General features: G+C 46.8%; 1 protein-coding gene across 6 annotated transcripts in view; it reads left to right on the top strand.

The window, feature by feature from the left end:
* The window catches only part of CTIF (cap binding complex dependent translation initiation factor), a 331,892-nt gene that overhangs the window by 265,357 nt on the left and 52,252 nt on the right, over positions 1 to 14,283 (top strand). The window lies entirely within an intron of this gene.

Raw genomic sequence — 14,283 nt, forward strand, 5'->3', positions numbered from 1 at the left:
CCTCCAGTGAGTGAGTGCATCCATATTAATGAAATATTTGTCCACCTCTGGTGCTGTCCTAGTAGGATGTACGTGGTGCTTATTGCTGGGAGGGAAAGCAGGACTTGAGGAGTGGAGCAGTGGCCAACTTTTGAGGAGATAAACTGAGCTTGAGGAAGGAGGACTTGGCTGTCCTATTGGAGAAAAAAGTAAGCAGCATGAGCCAAAATGATGTTTGTGCCACTAGAGAGAAAAGAAGAAAACTTGGGCCCAGAGCATACTGCTCCGCATGGCAGCATCAAGGGTGGAGCAAAGCATCCTAAGCAGAAGACCATGATGGGGACAGAGGATGGAGACTGAGCCAAAAGGGTGTAGAAAAGCTGTGGGAACTAAGGGTGACCGTTCTTACTCCTGGGATTTTAGCATGAGCCTGGGGATATTTGGTGCTTTTGTCGGCGCCCCATCTGCTGGAATCGTATCAGGACTACCTGAGTGTCTCAGCTTTTGTGGGGGAAAAAGGTTTCTAGCTCTTGTGGCTACGGGAAAAAAAATCCCTGAGAGCTGAATCAAAAAGGCACCAGCACCAGAAGGCCTGTATTAGTAGAGAAATCTTGGGTTTTAAGCCAGCGTCAGGCTCTAGGGAAGCTGGCCCATTAGTTTGATTGCCTGGCAGTGCTGTGGATCCCAAGATGGACAGGAATCCCGTGGACATCTGCGTGAATGGGACTGATGTCTTCCTCCTGGCTTGTTCCACCGCGCTAATCTGGCCCAGCAGACTTGAGACCGACCTGGGAAGAGCAGGGCAGATGGCAGTAGTGACACTTTGCCTGTGCGATTGGGATGTGGCTACTGGGGAGAGGGCTCTGGTGCAGGGAATTGTCCACAGTGGTGCTTTATGGTTTCATCTCTGCCAGCGAAGGTGGCTTGTGGGTATTAGTCTGAGGAGAAGCCATAACATGACGATAGATGGGTGCGGAGATCAGACAGCCTCTGTCCATGGGAAAGAAGGGGTGTCACCTTCTTGTATGTCAATTTGATGCATTGAAGTTATAAAAAAAGAAGCTTCTCCATGAACAGAGATACAGATCAAACAGCACTTGGTGAGAAATAAAACCGAGCTATTGTGGGCAGTCAGAGTGCCTCACAGGATCGGGCCCAAGCTTAAATGCTGATTGTCTAAATCAGGAGTTGAGGAGTCTGAGGCTAGATCTGGCCCACCAAGCAATTTCCTCTGGCCCCAAAGCCCAGATATTGGCAGCATTTGGTGGCCGCCGGGCCACATGAGCATTTTTGGGAATTCAGCATCATGAAGAGGCAGTGGCAGTGGTAGCCAGCTTGGAAGTGGTGGCCTGCCTTGGACCTAGCTGCATTATTTTGGCCCACCACTCCAAAAACATTGCTGACCCCTCTTCTAAGTCATCAGAGGCAAGAGTATTCAGGGCCTCAGAAGACAGGCTCTCCCATGGCCATGATGGACTAAGTTGAATGCAAGCCTGATCCAAAAGGAAAAAAGTCAAGTTCAAATAATTCAGAAGCAGCAAAGCCTCTTTGGAGGCCAGAGTGCTGGGCCGGGTGGGAGCCGAGCTATTTTAAACCACCCAAGGTATTTTTTTTTACAGGCACGAATCCAGAGTGAGTCACCCACAAAGTTGCAGAGGTGCACCGCCTCTTACTCCTGCGGCCGGCTTTCCACAAAAAGGGAGATCTGCTTTTTTTAAGAAGGGGCATTTTCATTTCAGATACAGGTTTAAGTTCTGTGGGTCACAGCAACTGAAAAAGGGTTTGGGGGGAAAAGCCTTAATACACTTGCAGCAACACACACACACAGTTTCCTCAGTTTGAGCTTCCCTCGCCTCTCACTGTCTGCCTTTGCTGACTTGGCTGCACCCTGTAGACTCCCTGGCACCTCTGCCTTATAAAGAGGATGCACTGCATGTGTGAAGCTTAGGAAAGAAGAATGCAGTATGTTGGCAGACGCCCGCAGCTCCTAATGCTCTCTGCTTGTCTACAACCAGAAGGAGAGGACTCCTGGGGCTCCCAGCCCCGGACAGACCGGGCAGATTCGGCACCATGCTGGATTATCAGAATGCCGGGCCCAGCAGCAGGCTCAGCAGCGGAGATGGTGAACCCCACTGGGGCTTGCATTGTACCCCACCCCACCTTGATAAATGGCTGCTGAGGGGACGACTCTGCCAAAGTATTTCTCAGCGTTGTGTCTGCCAGCAAATGCCGGCGCACAAGCCGTGCTGCCGAGAGGAGTCAGCAACAGGCAAACAGGGGGGTGAGAGAGACAGAAACAGGAGCAGGGGGCTTTGCCTGTTTGTCTGCTTATTGAATATCAATTCAAGAGGTCTCCATAGTGCCGGTCACAACTGTGGTCAGAAATGACGCATGTCCCTTGCCTCGGCTTACGCTGTTGCAGTTCAGTCGGTCGTTTTACTTTTTTATTGGTTTGATATAAATCAGATCCCCCTTCCCAAGCACCAGCATACCTGTTACATCACAACAGATCTCGAGTGCAGTGGCCTACCGTTCTTCCCAACATCAAATGAGCACATGGCAGCAGCTAGGAGGGCTCTCACAGTAAATCTCGTGGCTTCCCCAGCTGCTCCCCAAATGCCTGAGAGAGAAGGATGCGTTTTACACTGTGCCTGGAAGGTTAACAGACCTGCGCTGCACTGGGGACTGAATTTCAAAGCTGGAAGATATTCCTCACAGCCAGGTCCCTGCCAACACCTCCTTCATGTTCACAGTGAGAGGCATCCAGTTGCAAAGAAGGTGACAGCTACTTTGCCTCGGCTTCCCAAAAAAATAAAGCTGCAGAGGGATATCTAATAAAGACTGTTTGGATAAGGGAGGGACAAACTGAGGAATGAGATCATAAAAAAGACAATGAGAGAATTTTTGATGGGTCTAAAGAAATTCAAGTCAGCAGGGCCTGATAAACTTCGACTCAGGGTAGTGAAGGAACTCTCAGAAATGATCTTAGAGCCTTTGGCAATAATATTTAAGAGATCACAGGAGAGGAGTGAGGTACCAGGGGACTAGAAAATGGGCCAATATAGTGTCCCTCTTTTAAAAAGAGGACTTGGGGAACTACAGATTAGTTAATCTCATCTCAATATCCAACAAGTTACTGGATCATAACTTAATGAAGGCCATTTGCAAGCATCTGGAGAGCAAAAGGCTGATCACAAGCACCCAGCATGGATTTATTATCAAATCTTGTTGAACAACTCAATCTGCTTCTTTGACAAAGAAACTACTTGAATGGATGGGGGGAACACAGTGGATATAGCGTCTCTGGACTTCAGCAAGGCCCCCATGACTTTTTCATCAACAAATTGGAGAAGTGTGAGCTAAACAAAACTACCATAAGGAGAATCGATAACTGATTCAGCGGCCGCAAGGAAAGGGAAATTATAAACGTTAGAACAGCAGGAGGTTTTGAGCGGAGTCCCACAGAGGTCTGTCCTGGGTCCAGTGCTGTTCAATGTATTTGTTCATTATTTGAATGCTGGGATTGAGAGCTTCTTGAACAAGTATGCAGCTGACATGAAACTTGGAAGGATTGTGAACACATTGGAGGACAAGAGTGCAATTCAGAAGGACCTTGACAAATTGGAAAGCTGAACCAGAGCTGACAAGATGACATTCAATGCTGACAAATGCAAGGTGCTACACCTCAAGAAGAATAATCTTGGGAAGAATGAAAATATAAAGTGGGTGATACCTGGCTAGATGGCAGCACGATGGAGAAGGATCTGGGAGTTCTGGTAGATCATAGATTCAGTATGGATCTGCAGTGTGATGCAGCTGCACAAAAGCCAAATGTGGTTTTGGGATGCCTCAATAGAAGCATTGGGTGCTAGATGTGGGAGGCAATAGTGTCTCTCTACTCAGCACTGGTTAGGCCTCATCTGGAGTAATGTGTGCAGTTCAGATCTCCATGTTTTTAAAAGAATGTGGAGATGTTAGAGAGGGTCCAGAGGCAGGTGACAAAAGTGATAAAGGGCTTGGAAGGCAAGTTATACGAGAAGAAAGTAAAGGAAAAAAGCATGTTCAGTTTGCAGAAAAGGTGCTTAAGAGGGGACATGACAGCAGTCTTCAAATACAGGCAGTCCTCGGACTTACGACACAATCAGTTCCTGAAAACTGTGTCTTAAGTTGAAACGTTGTAACTCGGAACCAATTTTCCCATAGGAAACAATGTTATAAACGGGGGACTGGTTCCTGAACCAAGGCCCGATACCCTATTTTCATCAAAAATAACCCAAAATTTTTTACTCAATCAATTATAGATGAATCATATAGCCACATGATGTATCTATATTGTAAATAGCAATCATATTGATTTGGAAGGACTTCTTTGAGGTGACTTTGCTGGACTTTTTGAAGGGCTCTTGGCTGAAGTCTTCTCAGGAGACTTGGCTGCAGGTTTTTCCGGAGTCTCGTCTGCTTTCTTAAAGAAAGTATTTGCGGAAGTTTGGACAGGCGTTCTCCAGGGAGACGGGCAACACAGCAAACTTGTTCGCTGGTGTGGTGTCACATTGGATCGAGCGCTGTAAAGTCGAAACGGGCATCAGAAAGTCGAAACAAGGTGTCAATTTACAAATGTTGTAAGTGCTGTTCGTTGTAACTCAAAATGTTGTAAGTTGAGGGCTGCCTGTACCTCAGACAGTGCCACCTTTTCTCTATTGTTGCAGAGAGTAAGTTATGCACCAACAGCTTGAAGTTGCAGCAAAGTCGGTTTAGACTGGATAGCAGGAAAAACTTCTTCACTGTTAGGACAGTGAGACAGTGGAATAGATGCCTAGGGAAGTTATGGGCTCTCCATTACCGGAGGTGTTCAAGAAGAGACTGGACAGCCACCAGTTGGAGATGATATAGGTGTAGCTATGCCTGTGTGCTACTACGTGTATTCCCAAGCATTTGGGCTTTGCTGGTTGCCCTATGGGGCTGAGAGGTAATTTCTCCCACCCTGCTGCTACATGTTCAGAGGAGTTTTTTTACAACTTCCTCAGGAGCACTGGAAGTGCTGCAGCCAATGGTGGGGATTTTGACCAGGGTGTACCAGTGCTCCTGGGTCTTAAAGCCAGAGGTTCTTGGCTAGAGGGTCTTGCCCCTTCACCCAGGGTCAAACCCATTGCCGTATTTGAGGTCAGGAAGGAATTTTACCCCATGGTAAGTCACAGCCCCCTGCACCTGAATATGCCACAGATGCCCCGCAAGCACTGCACCATGTCCCCACAACCCGCCTTCCCTGCTGCACTTTGTGCCTGCCATTGCTGCACCATGCTCCCCGGGCTCCCGCTCAGCTCCCCACGTTGCCGCGCTGCCCACCCCCTGGGCTGGGGACAGGAAGCGGTAGCCCCCGGGTGCTGCAGCCAAAGCCATGGGGGTAGCAGCAGCTGAGCAGGAACCTGGGGGCTGCAGTGTAACCCTTTGCAGGCTGCCAGTTTACAGTCCTGATGTAAGCCCTACACTGAGCAAAGGCAGGGGAAGCAGATGGGCCCGTAGGGAGTAAGGGTGTGAGTTAAAGTAGTCCAGGTCAGGAGGTGTAATCGCGCAGGGTGGGGAAGTGACCTGCCAGCATGGGAGCAAGACAGGAGCTACCTGGATGTGAGCAGAGGAGTAGGGATGCCTGAAGCCAGGAGCTCCTGCCACACTGAGGCAGCCTGAGCAATAATTCACTGGAGCCTCTCTAATTACCTCCATGGCGTCATTGTTGTGGTCTCCGACTGTGTTGGCAGGACAATACCTGCCTAAGAGGAACACCAATTCCCTGTCAATGAGCATGGGGGGAGGGGGCCAGGGGGATGGGAAGGCTTTTCAGGGCAGGTCTTCATGCCTGTTGAAAATGTGCAGTTCCCCAGGAAGCTGTCCTGGCAATTTGCAAGTAGATTAGGGAGTGCTGATGAGCCTGGCTTCACTTTCCTGATACATCGTGATTCAAAAACACTCAGTATCCCCTACCCACCCAATAACACTCACCCCACCTTCTTCCTTCACACACTTCCCACTGTCTCCCACCCCGTTGAAAGAGGTGAGCACACCTTGGTTGTGTCTGGCAGCCGGCTGACTTTTCACACTGTGCTGCATCCTTGTCTCGTACGTCTTCCAAGAGCTTCAGCTACTGCCTTGGGTGCAAACACCCACGCTGACAAGATTTTCTTTTAATGAGAGAGTTGTCAAAATGCGGGGCTTCTGCACACTTGGTGTTATTCCTACAAATGTTGCACCACAGAATAGGTCATACTTTTTTTTTTCTTTTTCTTTTTTTTTTTGCAAAAGGTCATACACAGCAACAAGAAGTATTAGGAGCTTGGGGGCAAGATTTATGAGGAAAGGTTGAAAGAACTAGGGTTATTTAGTCTGGAGAAGAGAAGACTGAGGGGAGAGATAACAGTCTTCAGCTATCTAAGGTCAATGATAAAGAGAATGGAGATAGCCTTTTCTCTGTGCCTATAGGGGACAGGACTAGGAGCAATAGCCTCAAGTTGCAGCAGGGGAAATTTAGAGGTAATCTGGAGATTAGGAGGAACTTTCTGACTATCAGGGTGGTCAAGCATTAGAACAGCCTGTCTAGGGAAACTGTGGACTCTCCACCATTGGGAGATTTTAAGAGCAGGTTGGACAGACATTTGGCTGGGATGGTTTAGTAAGGGCTGATCCTTGAGCAAGAAACCTACCTTGTGAGGTTCCTTCCAGCCCTACTTCCCTATGATGCTCCATCCATGAAGTGACCAGGGAAATAATACTTAAAAGTAAAATAAAAGAGAGCAACTCATGTGCATGTGTTTTTACGGACATCCTTAAGACTTGCCTTAGCGATATTAATCATCTTCATCATATCTTTATGAAAGTATCTTTCATCCCCAAGTGCTTTATGAGTAAGTCTTCTAGGCTGCAAAACAGCCACCTCTGGGGAGAAATACAGCAGCTGTTTATTTTACACAGTAATATTTTAGGCCAGGATGTAAAGACAAAACCAAGAGGAATTTTAAGTAAACAATGTAATTAGTGTTGCCTTTTTCTGACTCGCACAAATAGCCAGATGCATGTGGTTGCAGGTAGTTTCTGTTCGGGGGAGACACTGGTGTTTCTGTCTTTCTCTGATATAGTCCTCTTTATTTACCAAGACTGTATAAAGTCTTGTTTCACTAAACATAGCAGGACTTAAATGATGACAGAGTTTCCATGTTTGTCATGCTGAGCCCCATATCAGTCTGTACTGAGCCCAAGAAAACGAAGGCTTTCTCTTCCTGTCTCTCATACGTGCTCTTCTCAGGGCCATGTTCCCTGCTCTTCATCTGATTGTGGCTTGGGTTTTCCTTTTCTAGCTTCTCAGATGTTGTCTCTTGTTTGCTTGTATTTCTGTATCCTTTGTTCTTTATGCCACTCTTTCACAGATATGCCAACCTTTGCCAGTCAGTGGCCAACAAAGCCATTCAAACTGCATATGCCTAGCATGAGCCTTTCTTTGTTGATTAATTACTATAACATCCTTCTCTATGGCCTTGTCAACTGAGGTCTTGCCCTACTCATCTCCATTTGAAATGCTGCAAAAAATATTTCCCTTTGTCTCTTGCTCAGACTGTGCCTGATTCTCCCTGTTCTGCATGACATGCAGTTATGCCTTATTATAGATGCTAATGCATTCCTGCTGAGATGGGGATTATCACAATGTGCAGTATGACCACAACTCCCTCATACCCCTGAGAGATGCGTTCTTCTTAGGATTTGGCTCTATCTGAATTCTGGCTTTTTCCCTCCACCAAAGGAAAGAAAATGCTCACTGAAGAGAACATGATTTGCAGTGAAGATGCATTTTCAACCTCTCCCCCCAACCTGCTTCTTCCTGCCTCAGTTTTCTTCCTGCACAAGAGTCTTTTGCATACAGCCAGTAGGTTATTATAGGAAGTTTAGCATTATAACAGCTGCTTACAGCTCCGAGTGGTGTTTGCTGATCTTCTCGTGCAGATGGAGTCTGCACTATTCTACTATTTTTCTGGAGTGTTTCTTAAGATCGTGCTCCAGGATCTCGAGCAACTAGTAGAGTAATACCAGCAGGTTTGTACCAGGGTTTGACAGTCCAGTTTGATGGCCTCACTCAGGTGCTGTAAAACTTGACTCAGTTAATAATTACTCACTAAAGGAGTCAAGACATTAATGACTAGCAATACCCAGAGGAAGTGTGCAATTGTCAGGATCCCAATTGTACAGGTGAACACAGAGACTGACAGGTTAAGACCAGAATTTATAAGTCCACATTAAATTTAGATGACTTGAATTTAGGGTTTCCTGCTAGTGATACTTGCACATGGTGTTCAGATGTGCTGTTTACCAGCAAGTGCTATGGGGCCAGTCACTGTCTGTCTGAAAATCAGACCCTAGGCATCTTAAGGTAGGCACCCAAAGAATGGAGAAACCAAAAATTATGGGCCCTGGGGACTTGTCCAAGATTTCACAGAAAGGTCTTGGCAGGGGAGAAATGAGCATCCATATCTTCTCATCCTAACCTCCCACCTAGCCACATCCAACAGAAGAGCAAGTAGTAATTCTTTGCTAAGCAAAGCGTCTGGCATAGGATGAACGTGAAAAATCTCCTCCTAGTGGGGAGATTCCCCTGGTGACAGCAGGATCCTCAGCAAGCCATTTCTATGGAATTGAGAACTTTCTTTAAATAAAGAAGAAAGTTAGGTTCCTCTTACTTGTGAGTTTGAAATGTGACATCAAGGTAACAATGCACAGCACTACATTTTGGAGCTTGCAGACAGCTTGTTCATTGCTTTTCCAGTAGAGCAGCAGAATTAAATCAGCAAGACTAGGCACTGCTGTAATTCAGTGCTATCTGGATAGCGGCAGAACTGCTAGCTCTATGCTGCTGCTTTACAAAGCCTGGGGATCCCCCTAGGGCAGGCAGTGGAAACATTCACAGAGGAAGAGGACCAGAAAAATAAAGAGTAGGCGGAGAGCAAGAATAGTAGATAACTTCACCCCACTTTAGGAGTTACAGTAGCAAAGGATTTCTTCTCTCCCTGCAAGGGGAGCAGAAGCAAGAGGAAAGCACCTTTTCTCTGCCAGCAGCAGGGAACTGGAAGTTCTGGTTTATCAAATATCAACTAACGAGAGGAAGATATCAAACATGGAGCCCACGCGCTGGGACATCTCCCATCTGGTGATGCCCAGGAAGCTATCCCCTGGTTGTCCCCTTGGACCCTTTATTCTTATAGTCTTACCCACAAACTTCCCTTGTTGAAAGACCATGCAATGGTTTTGTTGCTTGAGAATAGTGTTGGCCTGTGGAGACCAGGGTTCTGCTCCCAGCTCTACAGCATACTTTCCATATGACCCTGGGCTCTTTGAGGTCTCGTTCCTGTATGTTATGAGGCCAGTGTGTACTGTCCCGAAGAGGTCCATGAAACTTAAATCATTCATATTTAGAAAGTACTTCCTGCTGGAGTAAAAGGGACAGAGGGGTCACAGGGAGCTGGGGTACTGATAGTGATAAAATGTCCACACTAAAAGCACTGCTTGGTTTTTCTTGTCCTACCAAAGCAGATGAAACATACTCCAAGAGGAAGAGAAGAAAATGTCTCTGGGAGTTCAAAATGTAAGTTTAACTTAGAGGATGCAAGGTGATGAGAATCTTGTGCTGTGAAATGTAGTAACAACAGATGAAGCCAAGACCTCAAGAAAGTTGCGATCAGACCAGCACCCAGCAATTAAACTTCTTATCCTCTGCTAAGTTTTTAGCAGGCTTCCTTTGTTGCAGCTGCAATTAATTGTTATCATTTATTAATTGGCACTTCAGCTGCACTTCTCTATGATTAGAGCCAAACACATTTTGCAAAGGAAGATGCATAAAGAAATGAGGAATCTCAGGCGCAGGGGTGCTGTGTCGCAGAGTGAGTCCACATTAGAGATGAAAAGAAAACTCAGCTCTCACCCCATGGTTCAGAATACAGGACCCTAACTTTCCTGTGGCTGAGATGCTCTTGAGCTGCTGATTTATTCTTTTTGGAAGCTGTTATGCTTCTCTAATTCTAATTTTATTTAGGTGGCTTTTCTATTTCTCTCTGGCCTCTCCCCCCAACCCTGTTTTTCCTTTAGTCCGTAACAATCCCTGGGACAGGAATGGCTCAGGGCTATCCAAAGTCTGGAATTTTACTCTGACTCATCACTTGTGGGCCTCCACAAACCTAAGGATAGCAAATCCATCCACTGTTGCAAGGCTAAAGTGATGTCTAAAAATAAACCACTGCAATCCCAGCTCCCCTGCTCCATACAGCGCTATTCAAATGGACAAACCTGTGCCCTTTCCCCAAGCCCCATCAGGTTTCAGCTTCTTCCTGAAGGCTGAAAAGGTCACTTGGTTGCCCTTATACTATGTAGGAGTGTTGATTTATTTTTGGAGGTCTGTATTTAGGGTCAAAGAGTCCTGAAGTCCCACCTGCAAATCTGTTGGTTCTTGTCAAGGTGAGGGCACTTCCAGGCAGGCCCACGACGGGTGCGGGGTCCAGGGTGGAGCAGCCGGCCCCACTAGCAATACCTTTCTGGGATTTTGCAGCGTGTGATGGTAGAAGGAGCAGACAGGGAATATGTCAATATAATTTTAACTTATCGAGATGAGCAGCACCGCATGCTTCCTTCCCCTCATTTTTTCCATCTTTCTGTTTGTGGAAGCCATCAGCTGTGTTAGAAAAGCAGATTAGTGCCCCCCACAACTTCAGACCTCAGTTCAGCACAGCCCTTTCACATAGGACACACGTCCTAAGGAGATAATTCCGCTAGGTAACTTCACTGGGACTAAGACTGAGGCCATAAAAATGCTTCTCAGAGACCAGCAAACAGATCATCAGCCACCCCCTTTGACTGGATTTCAACTGGTGATCTTAGAGAGAAAGGGCCTTGCCACCAAACCGACCTGTGCACTCACTGATGCTCAGACTCAATAGGAGATGTCTCCCTAGGGTGGAAATTATTTTAAAAAGCTTGACCATCACAGCCTGGCCCTTATCATCCAGCTGAAGTGCAGCCTTTTCCTTGAGATTTCTCAGGTTGCTGGACCTGTTTCTGTGACCTGCCCTTGAAGATGAGACACCCGGTAAGGCCTAGACCCAGAGGGACATCATTTCTTGGCCCTTGCTGCTCTCTGCTCATACCCCTGCTAGTCTTTGTAGTTCTCATGTCTCAAGCAGGAGTGATGAGAAAATCATCACTCCGCCCCTGGGCCTTCAGAGGTCACCTGGACCTACATATGAAGCAGCCTGCTGTGCTGCTAAAAGATGTGCTGTGAAAGGTTGGGAGGGACAGGAAGGCTAGCATGGTTTTGCAGCCAAAGCACTGGCTGGAGCACAGGAGAGCTTGGTTCAGTTCCTCGTTCTGCCACAGACACCCTACATCAATGGTCCTCAACCTTTCTTGTACCAGGACCCGTGTGTAAGCATCAATGGCCAGTCCCATCCCGGTGCCCTTCACTCCCGACCCGCTTCCAGTGTGTGGAGCAGGGGGTGGATGTAGGGGACAGGGGGGAACTCAGCCAGCCATGCTTTCCCATGTTTTTCTCTAAAGTTTGTTTGATCCATTTCTAAAGTTTGTTTGTGACCCTTTCATATATTCCTGAGAGACCCATGGGTTGAGAAACACTGCCCTACGTGATCTCAGGCACCCTGTTTGACTCCATCCGATGGAGCTAATGTTCACTCCCATTCACCTATCTCTTCTCCCCTTCCCCTCTAGCATAGGGACTTTCTCCCTCTTTAATTCTGTATGGGGCCCTAACTCAGCTGGGGCCTTGAGGTGCTGTAGTTTCATAATCAATATACGGTGCTTTGAGACGGGGATGGCCATGGTGGAGGGTACAATGCAGTGTTTTCCAAGAGGGTTTTCTGAGGAAAGAGGGTGCTGGCATGAGTGGAAGATGCCACACCTGATGAGAATTGGTAGCAGAGATGAACCTGACAAAGGACTGGTCTTTTCCTCACCTGAAGCAGCCCGTTGTCCCCTCTAAGTGGGTATATGCGTCTCGGGCACTTTCCAGGAGTCCAGTTAAGGCTCAGCCCTCTGTAGTACATTGCCACGAAGATCAAGCATTTAGCACAGCCTCTCTGGGATTTTTACTGAGTGCCTCTTGCTGTGATCTCTAAGCAGTATGTATTTTTTTACCCAGTATTTCTGACTCAGTATTTCCTGCCTCCATGACAATGGCTGAGTAAACATCAGAGCTGCCAGAGGAAGAGCCTTGTGTTTACAAAGCAACAAGCTCAAATGTGTGATTTTTTTTTTCTTTTCTATTATAAGTTGTAGTGCTTAAAGTAACCCTCGTATTCATGTCCTTGCCAGCTTGTGGCCACCACTTCGGTGCCGATCCAGTAGCCCATAAGTCAGTGGGAACTGAATGGGAATAAGCCCCTAAGGGAGAACTGCCTTAGATGTTGCGAGCTTCATAGATGCCAGTGATTGACCTCCAGTTTAAACCTAATTTGGGGACTGAGCCACTCTTAGTAAAGGCAGAAAGGCTTCCCTTCCAACTCCAAATGCTAGCCTGCTGCAAAATGGAGAAGGGTTGGGGGGACTGGATATCTCTGCTACCCCATGAGGACAACACAGGGCCTAAGGGCTGGGCTAGCCTTTCCGAGTCCTTGCACTGGGAAAACCTAGTGAATGATGGCTGGACCCAAGAGAGTAGGGAAAGGCTCCTGGTATCAATCACCCTTTTGACCCACCTGCCAAAGTTTGTCCTGGACATAATGCAATACATTCACGTAGTGCTTGAGCTTCCCATTAAAAGGTAGGTACAAGGTTTGAAATCTCTTGAGATGCCGCTTAGCTTGTAGCTACTTGCTGCTTGGTTTTCCAATGCTATTTTCTGCCTGTTGGCACGGTAAGTGAGATCAGACCTGTTACCTGGTATAAATACACTTTATTTTCATCTGCGGGCATTGGAGGAACGTCATCCAGTAAGTACACTTGGATTATCCGTAGGACAGGACATCACCAAATTAGCAATACCATTCCTGTTTAAAAATACAGTCTGACTGATGAAAGATAATTTGCTCATTGCACTGACATCACAACCCAGGCACAGGGCAAGCCATTCTGCAGGCCACTGGTTATTTTTATCTGGGTTGAAGAGGCATTTCCATGGTAAATAAAACTCAGTTGGTGTGGGAGGAGGGTCTCTTACACTTGGTCTCATTATGGCAGCCAGCATGTATTTCAGCCCTCTGAAATGTTTTGTTTCTCTTGGCATGGTATTTCCAAGGTACATGCCCCCACCCCCAGTTCTTCAGGTTTGTTCTTCCAGGAGAGCTAATCCATCACCAGATATATAGTCAGCAAAGTCTAATGGGCAGCATACTGAGCTACAGGTATGTCTTCACTGCCAGGGGTGCATGTTCCCAGGTATGTCCCACTCTTGCTCACATGTATCAGACCTGGAAATGTGAACTTAATACCCAACTTTCAGCACCCTTTTTTGAAAACGTTGGCCCCCTAACTAAAATTCTTAACTCATTCCCCATTTTACAGCTAGAGAAACAGAGGGACAGAGGGTGAAGTGACTTGCCCATGATCACCCAGCAAGGCAATGATAGGAACAGGAAGAGATCACTGATCTTTTGGTTCTCAGTCCAGTGCTCTACCTGCACAGCCTACTAATGTATTTTCAAGTATCCCAAGGACTTCTCCCCACTTCCATCCTCATTGATGGCATGCAAGCTTTCACTAATGAAACCTGAAATGATCTTCCTGCATTTCAGCTGCTCAGTGAGCTTGAACATCACATCTCAGGTCTGCAAAAAGAACTCTTCACCCCTGCCAGCTCCCTTCCCATTCCACCTCTGAGATTTCTGACTCTAATATTATTCATTATTTAGCAGCGGGAAATGTTTTGGGACACAGATTGTCTGGAAGAGGCTTCATTAAAAAAAGCTGTTTGGACGCAGTGTGTCATAGAAATGCTGGGCTTGCTTTTGAAGGCCCCATCAGTAATAGAGTAGAGTGAATATTCTGCTACAAATAAGAGGAAGAAAAAACTCTGTCTGCCTCTGCTTTTTAGACCAACACAGCTACAACCTGTATTCCTGCTACAAATTAAGTATTCAGCTGTGCTAGCTTCCATGGAACTAGGGCAAATTTCTCCATCAAGCCACAGTTGCTCACCAGTGCCTACAGATAACGGACAGACAGACATTTGGCAAAAGCTCCAGTGCTGTAGAGCACGTTCCAGGACATGGAATTGCCCAAAATCTGAACCAGAAGGATGTTTCAGGGACAAAACACTTTCCTGTTATTTCA

This window comes from Crocodylus siamensis, chromosome 3, assembly GCF_052110815.1.
Source record: "Crocodylus siamensis isolate JL-2025a chromosome 3, ASM5211081v1, whole genome shotgun sequence".
NCBI classification, from domain to species: domain Eukaryota; kingdom Metazoa; phylum Chordata; order Crocodylia; family Crocodylidae; genus Crocodylus; species Crocodylus siamensis.